At 40.0% G+C, this 26,782-nt stretch overlaps 1 protein-coding gene across 4 annotated transcripts in view; it reads left to right on the forward strand.

Annotated features, from left to right (window-relative positions):
* LOC126864640 (NAD(+) hydrolase sarm1) overlaps positions 1-26,782 on the forward strand; it is a 138,430-nt gene that overhangs the window by 68,995 nt on the left and 42,653 nt on the right. The window contains exon 2 of one of the 4 annotated variants that reach the window (XM_050616184.1): positions 23,769-23,958. The exons of the other annotated variants lie outside the window; for them this stretch is intronic. The gene's annotated coding sequence lies outside the window, so the exon portion shown is untranslated. The remainder of the gene's footprint in view (positions 1-23,768; positions 23,959-26,782) is intronic. 4 annotated transcript variants of the gene reach the window in all.

Consider the following 26,782-nt stretch of genomic DNA (forward strand, 5'->3'; position numbering starts at 1 on the left):
GTCGTTTAACCAACCCTGTACCCTAATCGCGGATTCTTGGAGAACGGTGTTCGAACGTAGTCGGCCGTTTCTACGGTATTTCCTCGATTTAGCGATAAGCGCGGTGTCCCTGATCCTCGCGATCAGTTGGTTGGCCTGCTCATTGGATTAACGGTTTTACCGGTTGAGTCGTTCGCTGGAGAAACGCCTGCCGACTTATGGTCGCGTTAAAGTTGTTTTTCGCGTTAAAACTCATTTACCTTCCAATAACACGATCATATACGTAATATCGTCGCGTGAAACTCTTACATAGCGCACGAAACTTTTATATTGCGTACAACGATTCGGCATTCACAGTATACCATTCTCTGATTTATTGATTCTGACGCGAATCTCGTTGAAAATTAATAAGAGAAAAGTTCCTCCAAGTTTGTAGGCGAAAGCAATAAGCTTTCCAAAAATAGGCTATAGGCTGTGTTTCGTGGCATACGGAAACGTGTAACATTTTCTAGCAAGCGATACAACGACAATTTTGTCCACGACAAGAAACTTCAATTAGGAGAACTTATTCGAATTGGAAAAAGAAATTGAGTTTGTATAGAAGATGGTTTAGTCCGGCCGGACGTGATCGTACGTCAGAAGCTTTCTACGGCTGGCTAGTGAAAATAGTATCGACAGCGGTATGTCGGAGGTTTGCTAGGCTTGGTTCGTGAAAACGTTTGCCGCTACGTCAGAGCTTCTCTATGTTAGCACTACGTCAAAGGTTTCTCGGAATACGATTATGGAGACGCGCAGTAGGTTAAGATCCTTTCTGGTTCAATGTACGTAAACACGTAATAATAGGATTCCTCAGACTGTTTAGAATTCGACTTTACCAACTTCCTTCGAGATCTTTTATAGTGGAACTCCTTATACGAATTGGCGTTCCGATTAATTAACGATAGAACCATCGAGCTAACATTCCAACGTGATCGTCTTTATATTCACGCGAATGCATAGATACAATTAGTATGACGTGAGAATTTCGTAAATGAAATTCCAGTCGTGTCGTATCATATCAGAGTACCTGAGATATTCGGTAACGAAGAATATCTTCCTTTATCTAACGAAATTTACGCTTTTATTAAAAATACAAATTTCGAGAAGAGAAAAAGGAGAAGGGATACTACTTATCGATATCTCTGCGATCTTATACGTACTCGTTCCTTACATCCAATATTTCTAACGTTATTTGATACAAAGAAAAATTCGCAGAGAAGAGACTCAAGGCTAAAACGCTTGCACCCCCGACTGACCCAGTTTCTTTACAGGAAGCTTACTATTTTACTACTTTGCCGAACTAACTTTGACATCGATCTAAACAACGCAACGATTCGTATTTTTCCTATGTTATACCGGTCAGGGGAATCAAACGTTACGAGATTCACGGCTGTCTCGTAGAAATTTATGAATCCCGACGTATTCATTGGGCACGCACGACCGTGAACGTGACCGTGTTTCGTCGCGAGGTAACGTCGCGCCGTCGAAACGTGCAAACGGACACGCGCGCAACAATCGTCGAGCCGATATTTTTTTCGCTGGCCGATCGCCAAAGTTATTTCAACCGACCACGTCTGGTAATCTTTTCCGGCGATTCGCGGATCCCTGATGGCTTACGTAACTTGAAACCAGACCGAGTTTGTTAAACCCAGAGCCGCTCGATCCGTTTACCCAAAAAAAGGTTGCTCTGCGTGATCTAGCTCTGGTCTAGTATCATCGGTGGCTGTCATTTCTGACTATTTTCCCAGTCAGACTCATTTTTTACAACGGTTCGATAACCCACCAACTTCCTATCTACGCAACGAGGTATTTTTATTGTACGCAGTGGCTCGCGAAAGTATTCCAACGATCGCTAGCTAGATACGTTTAAAGCGTCTGAACATGTGCATAATGTTTGTAAGATATTAATTGCAAGCATACGTTACGCAAAGATCATCGGAGTGTTTGAACGGTCATTCGCTGTATTAACAAGCACGATACGTTAGATTATCTTCACAGCTAATTGCATGCTTAAGACCAGCATTCATACTGTACGCTAATTTTTCGTTAAAAGCGTATGTTTGTGATACAGAGGAAGAGCTTGAAGATGGGAACTCGACGTATCAGCGAACAAGGCCAATTTATGTTGTACCTGTAGATTCGCTAATTTAGTAGTTTTAGATTCACTGAATTAGGATCACCCGAGAAAACAGTCGTTAAACTCGTCACTTTTTCGAATCGAATACGTTAGATAATTGCTGTTCGTGACTTAGAGTGGCTGTCCGTTTATGACTCGCACAGCACTGTCTTTTTTGGGAATCTTCGAATTTTCTACTTCCTAAGTTATGAACCTTACGATACGGACCTCGTTAAGAGGATAATAAACACCCTAAGTGCCCGATAGGTCAGGTGTAAAGCCCACAAACCATGAAAAACCTATGGATGGAAAATTATTATATAAGGATCGGACGAAGCTTCTTGAAACAATAGTAACAGAATCTTGCAACAGTCTTCATCAGAGCGTCAGACTCTTCGTGTTATACTACACCGTCTTCTGTATCTTAACTTGCAAATACATAATCTAAACATACTACTACTCGACAGCTTTAATTTACCTCCACCTTGAGCGTTAATCTTGTTCAAGGTTGGCTATATCAACCGATCAGATGCAACCTGACTGATCGCTACTTAGTTGAGAATTCGTAACAATTGTTACGAAATACGATCGTCTACGGTGTACGTATTTAGTTAGAATTTTGCTGGATAGAAACAATGCGCGAAATGAAATATTTCTATAGCGAAAAGAAAGGCTGGAAACGGTGTTTGGTAGGATACATTTGTAAGTTTAAAGGTAGGGAAGTTATGAAGAGATCAAAATGGCCTCGCGAAACACGTGTCCTGACAGCGTCCAATTTTTCTGACGTCGACAAGAAGCTGGCCGTTGCATTCGACGTTGTCTCGTTTTAAACACGTTGAATTTAGGTCCCGTTTAAATTTAGCAACGTTTCCCGCGTGGCAGGAAAACATTCGTACGAAATATTCTTCTCTTGCTGCTCGTTAGTCTCCCTCGTTCGCGATTCGCTTTTATTGGGAGTGTCGGATGGCTCGTTCGTGGTTTTCGCACGTGGTAATTTGTCTTTGGCGCCAGCAATCTCGCGTTAATGGGAGAAGGCTCGTTTTAAAAACGTTTCGGGAAAAATATGCGATCCCTGGCGAAAAGATTTTGGAAAAATGGTAGCGTGCGATAGTTGATAATTTGTTGATCTCAAAAGCGTAATGGCAAAATAATTCTTATATTTATTCCGCCAGTATTGTTCGTGTCTTTCCAATTACGATATCCTGTCAAGTTGAATACGATCGTAGATCGAAAATATAGAGAAAAATGAAGAAATGAAAACGGAAGATGTAGTCGGCAAATGATCGTTTGACACGGGCATAATTTTGTTATACGCAACACGAAACGTTGCTTGTGAGTGGCGGGATCGAAAGCCGACGGTGCCGTATTAAATTGAATAACAGGGTGGCTCGTGGCACGCGACGATCGCGTTCATTAAACGGATGCTTCGTGATCGTTAAAGCGGTATTAATATCAATGTCCTCCTCCCAGAGGAGGATGCCTTTGCCTTTCACATTTTCCCTTCGTGCCAAAAATTATACGAACGTAGGATAAATCAAACTACAAACTAAATTACTAATAACCTACGCTTTTTGTTTAATAACGATTTAATTCTCGCAAAATACTGTATCGTATTTGCGTTAATTTTTTCCGAATATTGTATGAAAATTATCTTGATTCGTGAAATTTATCTTATGTCATATTAGTCATCCCAAAAAAAATTTCGGAAAATTTTTAAACGCGTCTCACCGGTGACCACCGCCGCGATCAACGTGTCGATGAATATCTTTCCTAATTCTCGTAGGAGGAAATTATTACAAAGAGAAACACGCTGTAGCCTTTACGTTAGAAACGGAATGTCTTCGGTGAAAATACAGATTTTATGCACTCTGGCGCGAAAGCAACGAGCTGAACGGGTCAATCGTTTACCGTGCGGTCCAGTCTCGAAACGAGACCGTAAGAGAGAGAGCGGCTCGTTCCCGAGGACGCGTCGTAAAGGCGCGCACGCGTGCGAGGGCATAAAAGATTCATTTTGTCGGAGAGGTGACCCTGTCGACCCAGCATCCGCTCTCTGTGGGCGGCTCGCTTTCTCTTTCTTCCTCTCTCGTCCTTCCCTCTTCTCTTTCTCTTCCTCGTTCTCCGCGAGAATCCTCTCGCTCGCTTGTACCATCAGCCGGTTTTCTTTTTCCGTTCCAACGACCGTTTCTTCGTCTGCTTCTTTCGAGGTGAACACGGAAAAAGGGTGGAGGAGCCGCCTCGTTGAGACAATCAAGCAACAGGCGTTGCTCGTTAAGTGTAACTGCTACTAAATTGCCGAGAGTTAGGAGAGCAGGGATGCTCCTGAACCGTAAACCGTAGTAGCTCCCTTCGTATGAGAATCTCTCGAGCATCAACAACTTTCGTAACTTCTTTCATCGTCGATTCTAGGGTTAGTAATACCGGTATATTGGTTTCATGATGATACGGGCATATAGCAAAGATCAAGGCTGAAATTTGCAGACAGTGGTAATCTATAGTTTTGGTAATTACCCTGAGAAAAAGTTTATTAATGACAACTTCCCGTGGCTCAAGGTTTCCTCGAGGAAGTTTCGAGAGATTGTGAAATCTGAGGTTGCAAAGAGATATCTTGAACAAGCTATCCCAAGAAGAAATTTGATATCAGATTTTATGAAATTCCTGACTGCTTCATGAAAGGCTATACGCGATACGTTACAAATATTCCAACACTTTCGTAAGCTATCGTATATTGTTCAAAGTAAACCTGAGAAACTCCGATCTATTCTCTACACCTTCGTTAATGTACCATTGTAGCGGCACGATCAATGCGCAGTCTTTAGCGAATTAGTTAGTACCGAGGGAACTAACTAATTCTCTTTCTCTGTATTTATTAATTATTTAAAAGTATATTTGATGGTTTCAATATCGAGTTACCTCGTCATTCAAACCACACGACCAACGATCCTCCACGCCGTATACTTAAACGCCGTACAAATAAACCTTATAGGCCAGAGCTATGAATGAAATTCCGAAGGAAACAAACACACGAAAGAGTCGCCGCAACGACTTACGCTTCCCGTTTCCGTAATGAAGTACAGTCCGCTTAACAAGAAACGCGGCGTGCGCCAGAGGAACACGGGTGTCGGGCGCAGTTACTTCCGGTTTGGCGTTCAACGCCCGGAAGAGCAGCGCCTTGCGCGTACGTAGAATATTCCGGCGAAGCTAACAGCAATTCGTGGAACGTCGTGTATAGTATACATACGCGTCTCGACGCTTTCACAAAAGCGGCATACGCGTAAAACGATGAACCGGATGCGTTTAATCTGGCCACCGAGAGACACTCTCGAGTGAGACAGAAAGAGAAAGAAACGTGGCGTAGCGGTAATTACGAGCAAACGGACTCGGACGGAGAGAAAGAAGCAACCGGCTCGTAGATGAATGAATCGGCAGGAATGAAAGAATTATTTACACGGCTGGTGATCCCATTAATCCACTTTGCAGCGTCTCGAAGTCTCGTGTGGAATCGTCAAACCGAGTCGTTTATCCGTGATCTAAGAATATATTGAAAACCACGTGCGATTCTCGTTGGCTATGTATATCAGCAGATTGCCAACTTTTATGCATTTTTATGTATTTATAAGCGTAACTAAGTAAATGGAATTTATAAAGAACTTTGTTTCGTTTGCCAGACATCGTAACAAACGTACTGTCTTGAATATTTTAGATATCGTTGCATGTTACACGTACCGTGTGCGCATGAAAAATGTAGAACATCTCGCCGATCGTTTGGTTCTTTTGAATCGGCGATTAATTTTATATCGATCGATTAGATCGCACGCATAACGCTGCGTCTCGATTTATTCTCGTCTCTGACGTTGGACGAGTGATTATGTAAATTTGAAAATATATAGCTTCAACTATGACACTATTGTCTAAAAATAAAGGAAAAAATAAAAGAGCATTTGTGGATATTTGAGAGGATGAAGAGGAATCGGAGATACGAATCGTCGCGGGCTTATTTGTCAGCTTATTGGTTGGTATAATCCTTCGTAGTGAGCTTGGTTCGAAGCGTAGGATATTTGAGATGGGATTATGCAATTGTGAGTGGTGTTACGCGATTGCGAATCGATAAATGTAATATTTGGAATACGCGAATACTTCTTTTTACATTATGCTTTTTCTTCGATAAAACGATCGTTCGTCGACTTTGAACTTCTCAGATAAATATTTCTATGGAATGGAAGTTTAAAAGGAAAGTAAAGCTTACGAAAAATTTCTTATCGTTCGTTGACTTTCAGCTGATGGATTTAAACGATGATCCCGCTGTCGGAATTATTCTTAAAAATTGCAAATGACGATGCAAACGACGTATTAACTGGAATGCGTTGCTTTTAGAAAGCAAGTTATTCGTTCTAGAGAAACTCGATTAATCTGAAATGAAAATTTCATGTTGGATTTTTTAGATCAACGTGAATTTCGCTCTTGTTCCCATCGAGGCCAAAGCGTGTGCAAATATGTTTTCACGCATCTATACGCCACAAAGCGCTACCTACGTGCTTAGACGGTTAAAAATAACGTAGTAGGTGCTACGTTTTCATTATTATCTTGCAACTCAAAACACTGCACTTTCTTTGGTTTCTGAATTGACGTCTCACAACACGTGCACCTTCTTCCCTTTCAAAGCCACGCACAGCTTACTAAACAAGTCGGTGCAAGAGCAAGCAAAAAAGATACGACCACTTTACGTCGTACATAAATACGTCCCTAAGTTCTCATAAATTTTCGCCAATTTACTTCGACTTCACTTTTTCTTCCATAGTGCAACGATCGCCTCTCTGATTCCGTCTTCTCGTCAAAAAATTTACACGATCCAGATTCCATAAAAATGTCTACAAACGAAAATAAAAGTTTCTGTCCCTCGAGTTCTCGCAAATTTCGCTTCTTCGAAAACGTAACGACTGCATCTCTCATGTTGCATTCTGCTATCAAACAATTTTTATTATCCAAATTCTCTGAAAATTCTATAACTTAAAAATAAGAAGGAAGCCCTGTGTGTGTGTTTCTGCTGCTCTTTCTTCTTCTTTTTTTTCTTTTTTTTTTTTTTTCGAAACTTCAGAGTATCTTCGCCAGCTGATCCGAGTTGCATTTGTCGCGGCGAACGTGGCGGCGACAAAGACAGGAAAATTCGCGCGCGACTCTGTCCCCCGTAGAGAGAATCGTATTTCTGTTGTCGCAGAAATGTCATGCGGACTGCAAGCAGAAGCGAAAATGCCACGATGTTGACACATCGTCCGCCGCTAATTGTAAGATTGCACGTCTGCGAGACAATGGCGAATCACGCGTCTGAGATTACGGTGTCGGAGGGTGCACGTGTCTCGGCCAATGCCTTCGTAAGTAACGAGACGATGCATTTGATAGATGAAAGCGTAGATTGCGTTCTCTTTAAGTAAAAGGTAGCGAATATTTTATTCTTTCTTTACGATGCACCGTAATTGGAAATAGAGAACATAATTGGGGATGAAGGATGGACGAAATGAACGCAATCTTGCGTGTGATTCGATACTTTGTGGAAATTCCAGGAATAATTTTAGCAGTAACTGAAGTCAGCAACGAGTGGGATAGGCATATTTTTGCCTACAGGAAACTTCGGCTTATTCGAGTTTGTTGATGCGAATCTAAACAACGAGTGGTAGAAGTACAACTTCGGTGTAATTTAGTTAGGATATTGCTGCTGATAAGAGTAATAACGAGTATACATCGACATTCTTTTCCTTATAGCGTCTATTAAAGTAATGTTAGGGATAGTGTTGAGGGGAAAATAGACCCGAATGAATATTATAACATGAGCGTACTTTATTCCACGGTATGTTCAGTGTTCAGCTATAAAATCAAAAAACTACTTCGTACTAGAATCTTACTTTATCGGAAAGTTACTTACGGCCGTGGAATCGCTATGAATATTTATTATACGACCCTTTTAAATTCTAAAACCCTCTCTGTATAATTCAGCTCTGTAAAAATTTTCGACACCTCGAACCGAAAAAAAAAAACACTCGAGTTCCAAAACTAAGTATTATCGAGAACTTCGCTCGATCTACCCCCAATTAAGTACCATTTCCTTTGAAAAATACGCAATTAACCGGCAGGGATTAAAATTTCTAAACAGTTTTTTATCAGATGTTATTAGTTGCTCGATGCGACTCGGTAGATAACGTAGTTTTTCCACGTTTGAGAGGGGATCGTTCCGCAAAATTGTCCTACTTAGAGGCAATTAATACGGGAAGGCAATTAACGTCGGTTTCCTTGGCATATGGAAGATTCGTTTATCACGACGTTTGCATCTTACTTTGCAACAACTAGGAACAGTCTCGTATCCGCTCGTTAATCGGTTTATTAGCATCTCACTAAACTCAGACGCCTAATTATCCGTTTTTTTTTTTCTGACTGTCGACATGGTTGTACGTATATCTATTAACCTCGACCTTTACACGATTATTACCTTTATGTTTCTTTGTGTTACTATTTTTTCGATTATCTCATCAATCTTCTGTTTACACAGAGATTTGAATAACGTCGACTGGAATTCTTAGATTTTTGAACGATTTTTTATGTAATATTCTTATTTTTCTTTGTTTTATTACTTCGAATGCTCGTAGACTCGATTTCGATTAGCTTTTTGTTGGAATTTTTCGAACAATAAATTTACAGGTAACTAAATGATATTATCGTTTTTAAATAACTGTTGATATTTAGATTTTTACGATTTTACGTTGGTTGTATACAAACGTTTGGTATTTCGCACGAATTTTTCGTATAATTCTCGTCCCGTTTCCTTCGTTCTATCAATGTGAATATTTGTGAAATCATCGAACTAGACTTCTCGTTAGAATTCTTTTTAATAATCCGATATCTTCGAGGTCAGATGTCCGTGTCTTTTCTGTGATCTTTTTTTAGAATACTCTCGACTTGGCGAACCATTGCAAATTTATAGATTGTAGTATATGGTTTTGCGGTAAAGCAGAAGGTAATTAAGAGCGTCGTAGCGTTACCAACATTCCTTGATTCTGTAACGCATTCGCGGCATAACTCGCATAATTGCAGAGCCTAGATACGAGCCGTTCGATGATGTAAGTGAATGAAAATTCAATGAAAATGTATTCTATTCGAAAAATGCAATTATATAATATTCCAACATCCTCTAAAATGTACATCAAGCCCGGAAAGCCGAATCGAAATATTCGCAACGGAGTCAATTAAAATATTCGGGAATGTTTTAAAGAGTAGACAAACTTCAAGAACTTGACACGAAATATTCGTAATTAAAATAATTCAAATATCCGAAAAGTGCTTTTAAAATATATCCACAAATTCATAATGAAGCTGTAAAAAAATACTTTAAAAAAAAAAAAATAGACAAACTTTGAAAACCTGACTTCAATAAATTTCACAACGTAACAGTCTACCAATTCAAAATTCTAATTACTTCGCTTACTCTTATTAATCCAAATTCGTAATTGGATCGTTCTCCAGTAAGGCGGTATAAAACTTAAATTCGGCCTTTTAATTCTTCGTCCCGTGTACTAATTTGGGTATGTAGCGCAATTTAGGTCACGTTACGTATCTCTCAGCTCGTGTGCCACAAATGTATCATGAATTAAAGACTTCAAAGAAATAAGGAAAAAAACAGAGAGTAAAAAATGCTGAGAGCTCGATTAACGCGAGTCGCTGGTCAGATCGTAATTGCCAACAGAAATAGAAAGAAATAATGGTGGAATCGATTAACCGCAAAGGACACTATCGTGTTTTTTTTCCTGCTGTTTGTGTGTAACGCGATTGGCGGTCGCGGCGCCTTTTCGAGCAACGAGAACGTTCTTCTGTCAAGCAAGAGAATTTATGGAGGAAATCTCTAATTGAACGACTCGTAAACCGTTACGAAACCCAACGTGTTCCCGTGCCCAATTGTTCTACCTCGTAAAAACGTTCGTTTGCACGTTTTATGTATTAATAAAGAGTCAGTTTCACCATTTGTTCTTCGCCGACCTTGTCGAAATTCCCTTGAGAACGCCGCTAGTCTCTACGCTCGTTTACAATTTTATCTTTCGACAGAGTTAACGCGATGGCGAAAATAAAAGTTGCGCTCGTTTGTCTCGTTCGCGTGTTTTTAATTACTCGAGAATTAATTCTCTGTAGGAAACGTCGTAGATTATCCAACAACGAGTGAATTTTGGAACATTTGAATTACTCCGATCGAATAACAAAGGAATACGATAAAATCGTATTTTCTACTTCTTGCGACGAAACAGCTCGTAAAATTCGTTACATCGTCGATTAATCCCGTGTTACCAAAACGATTGTCTTTCCACTTTGCTTTGGAATCAAACGTGTGCTTTTCAAAATTTTCAAAATGTTATTCATCGTAGTATAATGATCGCGTGTCCTACGAGGAAAATAATGAACGAAGAATAAATTCTACGCTGTGTGTGGAAGATAAAAATTCTCCTTTTAATCGGAAAATCCTTGCGCTTTAATCGCAGTGAAAGAAATAGTAGCGTGGAAGGGGACTACATATGGTACATAGTTAGCTGTTGGAACGAAACACACGGAGAAACGTTGATTGCACAAAGCATTAACGTGTCACGAGGCTTGGTTTGATCAAAGGGTATAAAATCGACGAGCAATTCACCGTAAAATCTGTCTGTCATTAGTCTATCGTTTCACTTGAACGCTGCTGCTAACTTTCCTCCCTTTTCAAAGCATTCTCGCCGGAAAGAGTAATCGAAAGCTCTATTTGCCTGTCGGCATCTGATAAATCGATGCCTCGAGGTGTCTGACTCGATTTCTCTCGTGCAAAAGCACGTAATGTTAATCGAAGCGATTTGTCATTTTTAACGTCCGAGAAAAATAAATGGAGATTTCAGAAACTTTTAATTCACCAATAAATAGAATTTATTCGTCTTATTTATCAGAGACCAGTCGCTTCTCGATGTCAACCATCGATTTTTAAATTGTATGCAAAATCTCCATAATCAAAAGACAGAGAAAACGTTCGCTCGATACAAAGACACGAATAAAGAAAGCAACGAAACTCGTCTACGTATCTATGTAAATACAGATTTTTACGCGTACTATTAAAGAAACAAAATTTGCTTCAACCTCTAAATATTTCAACGAGTACCTTTAGGTGCGTTAGTTCGAAATTTTGCATATTCTTGCGTACCATGCGCGTTCTACTCCATCTTTGCATATTGAAATTAAAATGCACAAATATCCACAGCATAGTCATCGCCAAAAAGACGTAGAATCAATAATCGCTTTCCCTCGTCCTCTCCAAAAAAATCCTCCAAACTCATCCCTTCTGCCTCATTTCACTGGATGACTCTCTTGTAAACATCGATTAATTCGAAACCACTTTACTCCTGTCGATAGAAAAACCACGTTTCTCATAAAGTGAGTTTTTCCCGATGGTTTATAGCCTGGCAAATCGGTGGAGCAATTTTCCACTCGACCGTTTATCGTTTTACTCTGCAACGTCGTCGTCCCTTCCGTAAGCCGTAAAGGTGTACTCACACCGACATCTGACGTAACCGAGCGTGACCGCGGTCATTTACATCGCGGTTTACAGATCTCGTTTCTTCTTCTCGCTCTCTCCTCCCAACATTCTCTTCTCTCTTTCTCTTTTTCCCCTCCCTTTGGCGAACTCGCCTGGCCTCGAGACTCTCGCAGGTTGATAATCCACTTGAGTGGCGCCGTTGCTGATTAGCGACACCCACGCGCACCCTTTCTACCTCGCCCTCTTTTCCTCCTCACCTTTCTACTCTCTTCAACCTTCGATTTCGTGTTCTTACCGCTTCGAAAAAGGAAAGTTGTTCGGAGGACGAGGGGATGAGTTTGTTTGGCAATCTTCGATGATTGTTTTCGTTCGGTTGATCGTGCAACGGCCGAGATGAGAAACTGTTCGAAGATTTTTAATTCTTTGGGAATAAAATTTCAGAGATTTAAAGATTACACTAGAACATGTTACAAATGTATACGTAATTTTTTAAAAACGATTAGTTTCAACCAGACACAATTTTCGTGGAAATTTTAATATATTTTGAGTGTCTGTTATCCGTATGTCTGGTTAAAGGCGAGATTAAAGAGAGAAGCATCTTATTCTTTTTGTGGAATTCTGTTACGCTCTTCTTTGAATGTGTTCTGTAAACAGTTTTCGCAATCTCTTGATTCCTCCCAAACCGATCGTTTCATTTTGCAAGAATTTTTTCGCCATTTGCTATGTAACTTGTGAGCTACGATCGCTACGGATTAACAGTTTAGACGATTAAGGTTCAGAAAAAGAAGAGTGAGGTTTGGGAAAATATCGGAGATTCAAGAGAGACAAGTTTCGATCGGTTATCGCTTCCGCGAAGTTCCGTGAATTTTGGAAACGCTACTTATACCAATATACGCTTCGAGTTACGCGAGGGTGAGTGACTTTTCCTTGAAATTTCTTTATTGATTCGTAGCTTTTGTCGCGGAGCTAGCAAAGCTTCCTGTAAGAGAGGATAATTTCGGATTTTCGCGTGTTTGGATTCGATAGATTATTTTCTTTATGCTCCTGTGCGAGTAAAGTTTAGAGTCCACATTCGATACGAGGAAGGTGTGTCTAAGGGACAAGTTATGAATTAGGTTTGGGAAAGTGGTTTCATGCCAGGAGGCACGTAACACTCGATTTTCCAGGCTCGCATTAGATATTCGACTTTTTTGCGAATAAATAAAAATAAAATATTCATTATCCAATATTAAATAGAATCAGACTTAGCAGAATGCTTTCAGCTTCGTTTATCCGAACGTATCTGAACTCGGAGGACAAACAATTTACACGATTAGACTTCTTCGCATAACAGGAGCTTACGAACTTTTCTCGTTACCAACCTTTGGTCTTTTACATAATAGAAGCTCGCTTTTAACCTCTTAGACACTATGCGCCACTATAGTGGCTTTCGCGGATGTCACCTTACATTACGACGCGCCACTATAGTGGCTCACTCTATCGACTTGTACGCTCACCGTTTGAACTAAATGATTTTTTCATTTGTCTTGCTTCACGCTGTTTTTGCCCTCACAACGTTTTATAACAGTGTTAACAATATACAGACAGAACATATAGTATTTGTTTTTGATACTCCAGTGTCAGGTATCAGTTGTTGCTTCTCGTTAATATAAATATACCATTACTAGATGCTCTTTTTAACATGTCGATCCGTATGCTTGTAATTTTTTAGAATCTTCAACCTCAAAATGTCGCTTTAAAATAGAGAACGAAGAGCAATTTGAGAAACACTATCGCGCTAGGAGTTTGAAAATTGTATCGTGAGTCTATGTATCGTACCGTACTTTAAAATATATCACACTCGATTGCAATTATTAATTATTAAAGTAAATTATTAAAATTAAATTATACGTATCGTATTTTTAAGAAAAATTATAATTTACTTATCAAAATCTTCACTCCAATGTGCTTGCGTAGAGAACAGAATTATCCGTCACACATTGCAGTGCTGTGGCGTTTACGCGCAATTCGCGTCAAACTCTGGCGTACAGAGAAACAGCCCAGCGCAAAATTCATATAATAAATAAAAGGTGAAGCGAATTGAAACGGCAAATGTTCGATTAATGGAACATTAAGTTAAGCGAAATTTCATTCTAAAAGTGGAGTTCTATCGCGCTCAATTTCTTCGCAGACAATAGAATCTTTACTTTCCGACCAAAACACGCTGTTCGCACAGTGACGAAGTCTACCGTCTGCGCGCAAAACACACTGCACTTTCAAGGCGCGAACAATCTGGACCTTTCCTTATCAAGCAGCACTCCTTTTCCAACCTCTCACAAAACAAGAAAACCCACGATGGAAGCCCCCGGTGGCTCGTAAATAAGCTCGAATTCCGGTTCTCCGGATCGAGCGCTGTAAGTCAACGCGTTCCAGCCGACTGAAAGGTCGCGAAAAAAGAAAGGGCGCGACTTTCCGTCGCCGATGTAATCTAGTTTCGTCGTTTTCTGGCTGTCTGTGTCACGCCTTCACAAAAGCTCAGAAAAACGTAGGCGTACAAAACGTCGCAGGTCGTTACACTATAATTAAAATCATTCGCTCTCTTACACATTGTAATTTCCAGCAGCCACTTTTCAATCCTATCTCGAATCCTATCTTAACGTGAATCTTCTCTCTCTTCTTTTTTCAGGTGAGTCCATTTCGATGTCCATTCGTCGTGGTTTTCACCTGCCAGACGGAGATGTTATCGTTCGATTTGAATCGTTCGAACGGAGGGAAACGAACAGGTACACGTGTCACCTTGTTGCTCTCTTCGCAAGATACCATTAGAAACCGCTGACAACTTGGAATTTGTATAAAATAAGAGAATATTTAGAGCTGTAGCGTGAATTAGGATTTTCTTTCGATTTCTGCTCGATCCGTGGCTCGAATAATACGACAAATGTAACGTGTGTTTTGTATTTGGTTCAAATCACCAAACGAATATAAAAATTCGTATGTCGGACGATGGAAAGTTACGGTGTAGTTAAAATAATATGCGAGATATCGCAAAATCTATTACTTCGAACCAAATGTAAAACCAAAATGTAAAATGTAAAACCAAACTACGTATCTCGAGAAAATCAAAGTGGAAGATTCATGGGAAAAACGTTTCTCTATGTACGCGTATGGTTTATTAAAAATCGTTCAAATCTCCAAAGACGAAATTTGATTTAAACACGCGATTCGATAATTAATAGCGATATCGTAACGTCCGATCTACGCTAAATCTACAAAACCACTGTGAAACATTAGAAACTGATCGTTTGAACCACTCTGATAGTTGCTAAACAAGCCAACAGTCCCTTTCATTAAAATTCTCCATGATTCAACGAGATAAAAAATTATTAAAATATGCTTTCACTTCCGAGAAACGAAGCCTCGCTGAGAGGGTTCAGCTTGTTAGGAATTCTGGAACGTGCGTGAACGGAAGTTCCATGGAATTTCGCGCTGGCCTGGGAGGCATTGGTTGGCAATGCCACCGCGTTGTCTGGTCGTTGTAACGGTGCATCGATCGTTAGTCCTGTCATGGTATACCTACGGTTGCTACGAGATGAGCATTCGACTTTCACAGTCGCTGACTCACGTGTTACGATCGTCGCGAAACTCGTTCGAGGCGTACGTTTTTCTTCGCGTGTTTTCATCCACTCGCGAGACCAGAATAAACGACAGCCTTTAAAGCCGCGAAGAAAGGGAACAAGCTGAATCTACCGAAGAGAATATCAAACTATCAAACGTCTCTTTATCAGACGTATCCCGCTTGTTCTTCGTATAACAGTCCAAAAATCTGTCAGTAGAATATTACATGGAAAATCGTGTCTCTTACTATTTCTAACGGAATATCGCGTCTCGCCCGTGAACTGGTATTTCATAAATGTATTCCATACGTCCTCTTTGTCTACGACTTCCAAATCTTCTTCATACACCTCCGAACGTCTCTTCGTTGAACGATTCCCTGATCGTCCTGTCCATAACGATCTTGAAATTTATCGATCAAATATTGTATCGAAAATGGTGTCTCTTACTATTTCTGACGGAATATCGCGTCTCGCCTGTGAACTGGTATTTCATAAATGTATTCCATACGTCATCTTTTTGTCTACGATTTCCAAATCTTCTCCATACAAATCCGGACGTCTCTCCGTTGACCGACCTCTTATGCAACCTTTACGCAACAATCACAACACCTACTATATTCTACGGTTATACTGGAAATGATGCGCGACATTCTGGAAAGAAAATTCCTTTCGACAAATAAAAGGAGAAAAGGTACGAAACCGCGGGTTAATACGAACGTAACTCGCCTGGAGGCCGCGTCGAGCAAAATGTCATCCAGGAATCGGCTGGTTCAAAGTGGTAAACCGACCGACTGGCATGTAATGTCTACTGACCCAGAGGTGAGAAAAAGGAAAGGGGGTCTGTTCTCGTGTGCACGTCTGGAATTCCTTCGTGACTCATCGGCATTCGCCAAGGGGCCCGGTATGGGAACTCGCGTACCCGTTTGCTCTTCGCGTTTCCATACCACAAACGATCCACCGACAGAGTGACTCAGCCGAATTTCTTGTTGCGCTCTTGCCTCCCCCTTGTGGGTCCTCGATTTTCAGATCGACGGCCTGCACAATCTGCACAGGTCGTTGTGCAACGACCACGACGGATGAATCATTTTCGCGAAGATTCGAAGAATTTGTTTGATTACTGGCTGAGACGCGTAATCAGGCTTATTAAGTTGGCATACGGTTTCGGAATACGTAAAGATCGTTTCTAACTTGGAGTCTATATTAGGTAGATCGTTAAATCGTAAAATTAAGTCGTATACTAAACTTTTGGAATGCACAAGGATGTTTTATTTTTACGGTTTATTAGGGTCGTTGAATCGAGGTGTGCTCAGTTTCCAAATTTGCTCGATTTTATAACGTTAAATATGTTTCATCTAGGGTTTCTCATTAAGATCGTTAAATCAGAGTGTGATTTTGAAATTCATAGAAATGTTTTATTTAGAATTTATTGGAATTACGATTGGGCCAAGGGTTGTACGAATTATTGCTTAATGTTCGAGCGTCGAGTACTAGATTCTACAAAATTTCCGGAAGAACGAACGTTGAAAGTTGACGAATTCTCGTAAACGAAAGGCTTGATAAGGGTCGTCGACCTTTCCAAAGGAAAGAAACGCGGTTTAACGAAGAAGAAACGTGGAATGGCCGTGCACATTATGCGTTCGTGATAACACGCACAAGGCGATACAGAAGCACGTGGCTCGGTATCGTAACGTACGACCTTGAACTTCCTCCACGAATGATTCACAGCCTCGTCCATTCATCCAGCTCATTCGTTCATGCTGCGCGTGCTCGTGGCTGCGGTTACGCGGAAAAATACTCGGCGAATTGGAATTACTCGCTGAAATCTTGCGAATTTATTTTGTACACACAGATACGCGGTAGGAGGATGCTATGGCAGATACCCAACTGCATATCTCAATTTACTCTTCGCTTTTTTAAAACAGTGTTTTCTTCGATTCCAGATTTTATGCTTGAAAAATTTATATTGCCATATCAAATGTCTCAATACGTTCTTCACTTTTTAACGAAAGTTTCTTATTTTTCTAGTTGTTCCCCTTCCCACGTTACGACACGTTGATATTCTTCTTTTTTAAAGTTCCTTCTTGTTACGTAACGAACTTCTACAGCTTCTTCGCTGTGCTTCAGCCGATATTACGAACTTGGGACAAGATTACGCCTCGTTTTTGTAACTCACATAATAACTCGTTAAACATATAGAACCAATAGTATCTATTTACTTTTGAACGAACATATTCGCCAGACGCCAGACACCACTCGTGTTACAAGACATTCGAAACAAGCAGAAAAATTTGCATTGAAAAAGATTATTTTCGAATTTCCTATTATTCGTATCGTCTTCTCGTAATTGGCGAATTGATGAAAGAAAATTGTTTCTTGAGAACCGAACGTTAATCGTGTACTTTATGTAACGGAATTGATAAAACTTGTAGTCTATCGTCGAATTTTATCTTGCAAAAAGATTTAATACTTTGTCCTACGATGAATCATTCTTCTTTCCAACATCTTCCCATATTATTCTCTCGTACGAAATTACGCATTACAATACCGATAACGTTTTTTTAAGGAACGTATCTCCTCCATCAATCATAAACGGTGATTAATGTCATCGATTTTTTTTCATCGATAACGTATCCCCGATTTAAGTTTTCTATGGGTGGGACCGAACACGACGCGATTACGCGGTACGCTCGCGTAATGAATTTTCAGAGGCGGCGATAAGCCCGCAGGCAGAAGGTGAATCACCGATCTCCTCCACGGAGCCGTGGCTCTACTCTTCACAGCGTATCTCACACGGTGACACGCGTCTCGTGACTCACCGATCCGGATTGTGCCACAATAACTTGCCCCTCTTCGTCCAAACTTCATTCTTCAACGCGAGACTCATCTTTCGTTTGCCCGATCAATTTGTACATGGATTTAAACAAATTCCACGATAGAAACGAGGTTACGTACGCGATAGAGAAGCTGAACACATTTCCTTTTTTTGTTGTTGTTTGACAATTAGAAATTTGGAGACGATATTATACAGGGTGGTTGGTAACTGATGGTACAAGCGGAAAAGGGGTGATTCTACGCGAAAAAAGAAGTCGAAAATATAGAATAAAAATTTTTTTTTAATTAATTTTTTTATAACGTACCGAGCTAAAATTCAAAGTCGATTTTCTCGAAAACAAAGCCTCAAACGAAACATTTTTATTCTATATTTTCGACTTCTTTTTTCGCGTAGAATCACCCCCTTTCCGCTTGTACCACCAGTTACCAACCACCCTGTATACCAGAAGGGAAGAAAATTAAAGTTCTATCACTTTCTTCAAGTAATATTCTTCGCTTTTTTCCTAATTCCATTTAAGCTGGAGTTAAAGAGTCAGCCGTTGCGACCTCTTCGAAAACTTTGACCGTTTTAACTTTTAATTTTATTATGACAGTGCTCGTCGTAACACGAAATATTTCTTCGCGACGAGTATACTCGTCAGAAACAGCTAACCGGTTAATATATCGAGTGGGTATTTTGTAACAGAATATAACTTTACTTAATCCAGCTGTTTCTCTCGCCTCTTCTTCGCATCTGTTCTTCTTTTTCTAAATTATTTAATCCATTAAAGACACGAAAGGTAATAACTAATCAATTTTATAATATTTCCTATCACATTTTCAATTATTCGCTCACAGCTTCCCATAATACAAAAAAAAAAAAATCAGATTTCAGTGAACTTGGGCTTTCTAATTACACGATCTTCCAGGTTAAGAGTTGGACCAGACCTTGGAGTTTCATGAATGAAACTTTCCTACTATAATTAAGTCTCGTACGAGAACTCGCGTAACATTGTGGCTCTTTTTTTTATCAAATTTCCTGCTCGTCTACGTTTAAAATGCCTCTTCGATCAAATTCACCGAACCAGTTCACAATTTTGTCAAGGTTGTGAAACATCGATAATAATCCGGAAGTGTCTATTCTCGTACACTGGAAGACTACGGAAGATTCATAGAATCTTAAGCGCTGTATACCGAAATATTACGTCACGGTTGACGCTTGTTTGGTTAAGCGTGGAGGAAGTAGACGGTGAAACGAACGATCCATTTCCGCGTAAGTCACCATAAATAGCGGCGAAGGATAAAAATGTTGCCCGTTTCCGTTCACGTTTCGCGGCTGTTATCACCGCTGGAGAATACCACGCGTTTAAGTGGCTCGATAAAAGGAGTGAATCATAGCCGGGACTCTCTGTTGTCATGTCGTGAGAATGAATTCGATGAGACACGAACGACCGGTCCTCGTTTCATCGATACGGATCGTGTCGCGAATGCAAACACATTCGTCACGATTCTTCGTCGTTCGAGATTTGCCAAAACGCGGTTCGTTCGATCGAAATGGTCGTAAAATCATTTTAGGAAATATAGACGTTATACCTGAGCTTTGATTTTCTTCGATGATAATTGTTTTATATTTATTCCTTTTAACATTCGCTAGTCGGTAAGGGGAAGTGTAAATTTTGTTATTTTTTTTTATTATTTATTTGTATCTAAATCAATTATTAGCGGATTATTATTCGGTATTATTATCGTATCGATAGCATGGATTTTTCTTTTTTCTAATTTACCGATAATATAAAGTAAGATATATAGATAAGTGAATTTTATGGACTTAAAGGCAATTTTTAAAGTCTACCGATAGGATCAAATGAAATTAATTAGTTATCGATATTTTCTTACCAGACAGTAGTTCCAAAAGGCTTATCACTGCTCTCGCCGTCTCTTTGAACTTATTATCGTCCTTTCTGTTTCGAGAAACCAAGATACGTCACGACTTTCTAATTCTCCGTGGCACACGGTGTTTCGACCAACTTCGTTTCGACGTTACTTTCTAAATGTATTTTACATATGTTACGACCGTTCGCGGAGAGACGCGATCGCGAGATAGCACGTCAACGAGAGTTGTAAATTCTCGCTACGATCATGTTAATCGACGCCGCGAAATAGTCGTTCCCCTGTTTCGTTTAGGATAACAGAGGTGGTTTAATGAATGTAACACTGTATTAACAGGTTAACATAGAACAATATATTTTACAATAATCTGATGAAGATGTTACAGAAATTTGACTCGACTTTGATCTCTAGATAAATTCGTTTGCTATATTGGTCTGATATGTTCGGTGTGTCACGTTTGACTCGTCAGAAGGAACTGAACGCCCTTCGATTGTTTTCGTCTTTTCTGGAAGACGAGCCCCACTACGTTCGGATCACGCCACATTCTTTTACGCGAGGTAAAATAACGGCCACGAGTCGACGTTTCTGGGGGTCGCCCTGCTTAATGAACCATGCGCTTGTCACTACAATGTTTGTTTGCCGAGCAGCCGCGACGATCCGTCTGCGACGTTGTAGGACCGCGAGCGACGGTTAGAAAACACAGCCTGTGGCAAGCCTCGTGGCGTAACAACATATGTACGTATGTATTTTCCTTTTGGTCATTCTTCGTTATTAGAATAATTTTTGGAGCTGTTTGTAACGGTTCGTTAAACTGCGTTTTTAATTTTTTGACAGCCAAAGCCATGAAAATTGGACTTGTATCATTTGGGAAATCGATACTTTGGAATTCGAAGGTTAGGAAAATGGAAATGAGGAACTCGTTTGTTACGAAAATTAGCAATTTAGAAAATAGAATCCGAAGACTAGGATCGTCGTCTGGCAGATCGGACAACTCCGCTGTTTTAAATTTCCTTTGTTTCTATAAACAAAGGCCATTTATTTAAAAAATGAAATCGACTGTTCATTATCTCGGAAATGAAAAGCTTATCGTGTCAAAGATTAAAGTTCAGATACGAGATAAAACAGTTATCGAGTTTTGCTATCTTCTGTCACATATAAAGTTCTCCAACGAATGATCTTGCGCGGTAACTACGGTCAAAGCGATCGAGAAAATCGAAACGAAAGCTACGCGAATGGATCGAATCTTTGAGAAAAATCTTCGTAATTAAGTTGAAATTAATTAGTCTGTAAATAAGCAGCATTGGCTACGCTGCTGAGTTGTGTTCGTTAAGTTTAAGTATAGTTGCCGTGGCTGCTCGATTGAAGTGCATCTCGATTTAGACGCGGCGAGGGCAACGTGCACCTAGGAACATATAGAGCCCGCGATGACGCGTGTGCTGTTTAATTTGACCGTTTGAGTGGCCCTCGATGATCCTAATTGTGAATCTTCTACGTCTTAAATAATTAAAAGTATGTAGCCCAAGTATGCTGACTTTTATATGATATTCGATTTTCGTACAAAACGTACCATCGCTGATAGACTAGAAATGTAAAAGTAACTAGGAATTTATTACAAATTCTTAACGTTATTAAAAACTTACTTATTAAAAGAATCTCCTTCTAAAAATACGATACAAGAGACATACATATACATTCTAATAATACAATGTAAACGATATAGATAGATATACAATCTAATAATACGATATACGAGATATAGATGTACATTCTAATAATACGATAATTCAATCGGGAACTCCGGTGATCCTCTGCCAAGTAGTCGATCAATCTCAACTCAACATTCCACATCTGCAAACCCATAATAACCCATCTAACCCCGCCACCAGACCTCACCGATCCTCCGTGCTCCTAAAAATTCCTCTTTCGCGAAGTTCAAGTCTATTCTCAAGTAGAAGACTTTCCGTGATAAAACTATCGTTTAAAGAACGAACGTTACGCAAAGTAAAAAGCACAGATTAACAACATAGCATCGATGGAAGAAACATTCTTCGAACATATCGAGCTCGATAAGCAGAAAAAGAAGCATCGTATCCTCTTATAGAGCGTTCGAAGGAATGGCTGGCATCCTAATAGAGGAAGGCTGCGATCTTTGGAACGGTTGGCAAGGTTCGACGCACTTGCCACTCTCTCTTTCTCTCTCTCTCTCTCTTTTTTCTTCGTTTCTCTCTCTCCGTATGCGAAATATTCGACCCAATCGAACCCCAACATATTCTAATCTTAAGCCTTTTAATCTTCACTCACTCGCACGCGTTATTTACGACGTCATTACCCGTAGCACGGTCGATTGAAAACTTCACGCTTTCGTTGCTGCAATACCGCAAAACGCGCGTCTCTTGACAAATCACGCTACCGTTTCGTTTGAGAGGAAAATTTGTTGCCATCGTTGCGTGCCTACTATGTCGCCTAGTTCCGATCGTTTATTTACTTGGAAAGTAAGTAGTTGCCGGAATTAGAGGGAATATTTGGCTACGTTCGAGTAGCGATGATAATTGGGTGTGAGAATTTTGAACGAAAACTCGTTCCGCTTAGAGATTCGCTGCGTTTGACGCGATTGACTGTATTTGCAAGAAATGGAAATAAATTGGTTAGAGCTATTTGAAATATATTTGCAATATATAATGGAACTGTTTGCATTCTTTGATTCTCTTTAGAAATTCGACACACCGAACGCTATCGACTAGATCAAAAGAGAATGCAAATGTATTAATTACGATTACTTGGAATATTTGAATATATTCAAAGATTATCACATTAACCGAGTATTTAATAGGTTATAAATCACCGATTGAAAATACTCTCTTTGTAAAATAATATTATCTTAGGATACATTCGAGGAATTTGAAAAAATGATCATTGATGTTTTGGTATACAAGCATGTCGATGACGATGTTTGAAGTCTCGTTCGATAGAACGTGATTCTTGATTTAAGTAGATACAAGCGAAAACGGGTTAAATGAGGATACGAGCACGACGCTCGGAGTCGTGACATCCTTGACTCGAAAGTGAGTCAGCCGCGCGAGTTACGCCACTCGTGACACCTAATCGTCCTTCTCGAGTCCAAGTTCAGGGCTTCTGTCGTGTTTTAAAGGTTCCCCCAATCGTGGAAATAGGTCAGACCAGTTGCGATCCGACTGTTCCAAGGAAAGCTTGAAATATCAAGACATAGACATAAAATTTCCGAGAAACTCAACGAAGAACTATGAAATCTATCGTATAGAATGTACGTATATCTAGAGAGATGACTCATATCATTCGATCGTTCTCTTTTTTACGTAATTCATCCTCGTAAACACAAACAACCATCGCCCGCTGTGTAATCGCCACGTAAGAGTGGATTCTACCGTTTGTTAATGTTTCTTTATGTAATTTTCAAATTTATAAGGTTTTGCGAGTTTCGGCAATTTTTACTTTGCCGTTAATATGGGAAATACCCACTGTGAAGCGCAAAGTACGTGTGGAAACATCGGTAAGTTACGCTATTATAATAACAATGTATTATTTCATTTGAATAGTAGTTAAGGTATACTATAATTGTCGCAGACGTATTATGACGACAGCCGTGCTAAATAGCGTGACTTGATAATTTCTAAACAAAGACATAATATTACCATTTCTTAGTCTCTTATTTACTTGCAAATTTCAAGACATTAGAATTTCTAAACACTTTGTTTACGCGCGTTGATCACATAAATAAAAATGTCCAGATAAATCACTTCCAACGAAATAAATTAAATAAGAATTTCATTTTCAACAGATTAAATTAAGCAAACTACGCTACATATATGAATAAGAATCTGCTATTATTATCGTACAAACCGTTTCCAACAAATCAGACGACATGACGATTTCGCGAAACTCCGAGATTCAAAGAGCAACCAAGCCAAGTAAGAAGAAGCAGAAAAAGAAGAAGAAGAAGAAGAAGAAGAAGAAAAGGAAGGAGACGAGTAAGAATAAGATTCGTAAATAAGTTTGACCGTCGAATTTCGCGGTATGTCAATTAGATTCCGCGCCGGGAACGTTGCACATCGTGCATCCCTTGTGCACTATAGTCGCTCAATTCACGCTGATAGTACTCGCTCGGCGATTACGTCATCGCCCAATGAATGAACCAGCGACCACGCTCAGTCCCTCCAGTCGTGTGAGTTAGCCTGTTGAATGGCAGAGCGTTTGAACGGAACCGATTAGTCGATGTCCATTCACGTTTCGATCAATTTTCGAATCTACCAATGATTGGCGATGGTCGCTCCAAGTTTTTCAAGTTCAAGGCTATGGATGTTACGGAGATACGAATCGTCTTGAACGTGATTCGAAGCTTAAAACTCACGAAAGTCTCGATATGGCCTTGAATCGTTCATCTTGGTTCTTGAAAGTTTTAATAATCGTGGTAGTAGGTATAGCGATTTATCAATATCAACTCGACGAGATTTCTTAGAAAAAGCGTAAAACCACGAGGAAAAGAACAAGAAAAACATCGATGGACACGGTTCGAAGGAAGTAACAGCGTAAAGTATAACGTGAAGATGTTGAATCTTCGAAATTTCGTCTTATAAAACGTGTTGAAAGATTCGAGGACTTGGCAATTTCAAAACGCACGTAGAATTATAGACGTTGGAATACGAAATTGATATAAATTCGTTGATATCCATATCGGAGCAGTTTATGGATTCGTGGAAGAGAAATTAATTCGCATTTTGATGCTTCGATGAGAGCAGTGGTTAATTATTCGTCAGCGATCGTGGGCGAATAGGACGTATTAAGGTTGAATAGGAAATGGCAGTAATTCTCTTAAAATTCTCTTCGTTCGATTTTTTTTCAAAATCAAAGAATCGCCAAAAATAGACTCGTTTCATTTTTCCTTGTGTCGCGCGCGTATCGACCAAAAACGGCACACCGAAATCTCCCAATAAATCAGCAAACTTCCTCTGAAAAATCCCAGTTTATCAGCTCGCTAATTCTTTTCCTGCTACTAAAGTATTCAGGGCGCGGCATCGTTCGAGAAAATTCTCCGAAGAAGCATCCTCCGTGGGCTACCTTTCCGGAGAACGAACTCCCTCTCTGCAAACCAACAAGCTTCTCCACCTCCTCGATCCATCGATGAATCATCGATTCCTCGGAAGCGGTGTTCTCTGTCGCACGATTAGATGCCCCTTCCACCTGTTCCGAGACTTCTTCGTTGCTCGATCAGGCCGAGATGGAGACCAGCTGATTCCGATCGCCTACTCTTGAAAATATTTGAACACTTGCCATAGGAAACTTTTATGTCCACGTTCTACGTGTTACATAAAATATTTTCAAATTTCATCAGCACCGTGACAACACGCGACTGTCGTCGGTATATCGTTCAAATTTGAAAACAATCTGAAAATCTATATAGAAGCTACAAAATTATTCGCTTTGATCGAGCGCGTTTAATAAAAAATTAGTATACCGCGTGCATAGCCACGTTGAGAATACGATCGATGTTACATCGTGTCATAATATCGAGAAGAAATAGTATCGATTGTCTATATGGGATATATATGGGATATTTTATAATTTCTATAATATATTTACAAAACATTCTTTCGAATTTGACCGATTCTTAGATCGATTAGAGCGCTAACGAGATTCCAGAATGTCTCGTATATCACACGTAATATATTCATAAAAGGTATCTACAAGTGTTCGAACACTTTCGTGAGCCTGTCTATATCGCTGGTTCAGTAACTCTCGTGCCGCATGATAACGCGCCCCGCCATTGATAACGGGGTATTTGTAGCGACTGGGGCACGAGCGTAGCGGTAGTCTCGCGTCGTGGCTCGAGCCGATCGAATGCCAGTCGAATCTGCCCCGGCCATCGATACAGTGTTCCTTACAACGACCTAAACCCATTCGTGTACCGGTGAATGGTTGTTCGAACGATTTAGTTCGATCACCTTTCGCCTTCGCTATACGTACGTTACGAACGCGTCGATGTCGACAGTCCGCGAACGGTGGAGCTCGTGCGATGATCGAAACGAATGCTTCTTTTACCGAATTCAATTCGTTTGAGGTTGAACCGAAACGAATGATTTAACGAGTGAGTTACATATTGAAATCGTCGAAGATCGAGTCGAAGCGAACGAGTTATCGTTGTATCGTGAACGAGGAGGATTTCGTGGAAAATTGGAAGTGTACTGCGAAGATAGTTCGCAGGCAAAGACGAAGATCGAACGTCTTATCTAATGCAATCAATTTCTGTGTTGGATTGGTCTTTCGTTGTCGCCGAGGTGTCGTGACCGAAATGGTGGGCTTGCGTAACACCGTTGTTACATCTTAACGTGTTACCATTCTGACGCGACGCACTTCTTTCGCGCGTAATTAATCGGACGTAATTCAGCGTATACCATTAACAAGAAATTATTTATTATTCCTTACGAGATAAGAAACTCGTAGAAATGTCATTATTGGATATATCGTTTTAAAAACAAAAAAAACTGTACTATGAAACGAACGATTTATTTAAAGAGACAGTCAATTCCGGTTAATTCTTTTCCACCGATCGTCAAGTTGATAGAAAATTATTTTAGTTTATTTATTTATAATTTAAAGAATCCTAGTTTCTCGACGCTTATCGTGGTATCGAAAAGAGAAAATATCCCGATGAAAAGAATCCTACGTTTCAAATTCCAAGTGCGATTCTTCTCGTCGACTTATTCTTGTTGCAAGTTACAAAATGGAGTCCGAAGGTTCTTTCGAACGACACGAGGCACGTGAACGTTCGATCGAGCCAGGTTTTCGGTCACGACG

Source organism: Bombus huntii, chromosome 4 (genome assembly GCF_024542735.1).
Source record: "Bombus huntii isolate Logan2020A chromosome 4, iyBomHunt1.1, whole genome shotgun sequence".
In the NCBI taxonomy this organism is placed as follows: domain Eukaryota; kingdom Metazoa; phylum Arthropoda; class Insecta; order Hymenoptera; family Apidae; genus Bombus; species Bombus huntii.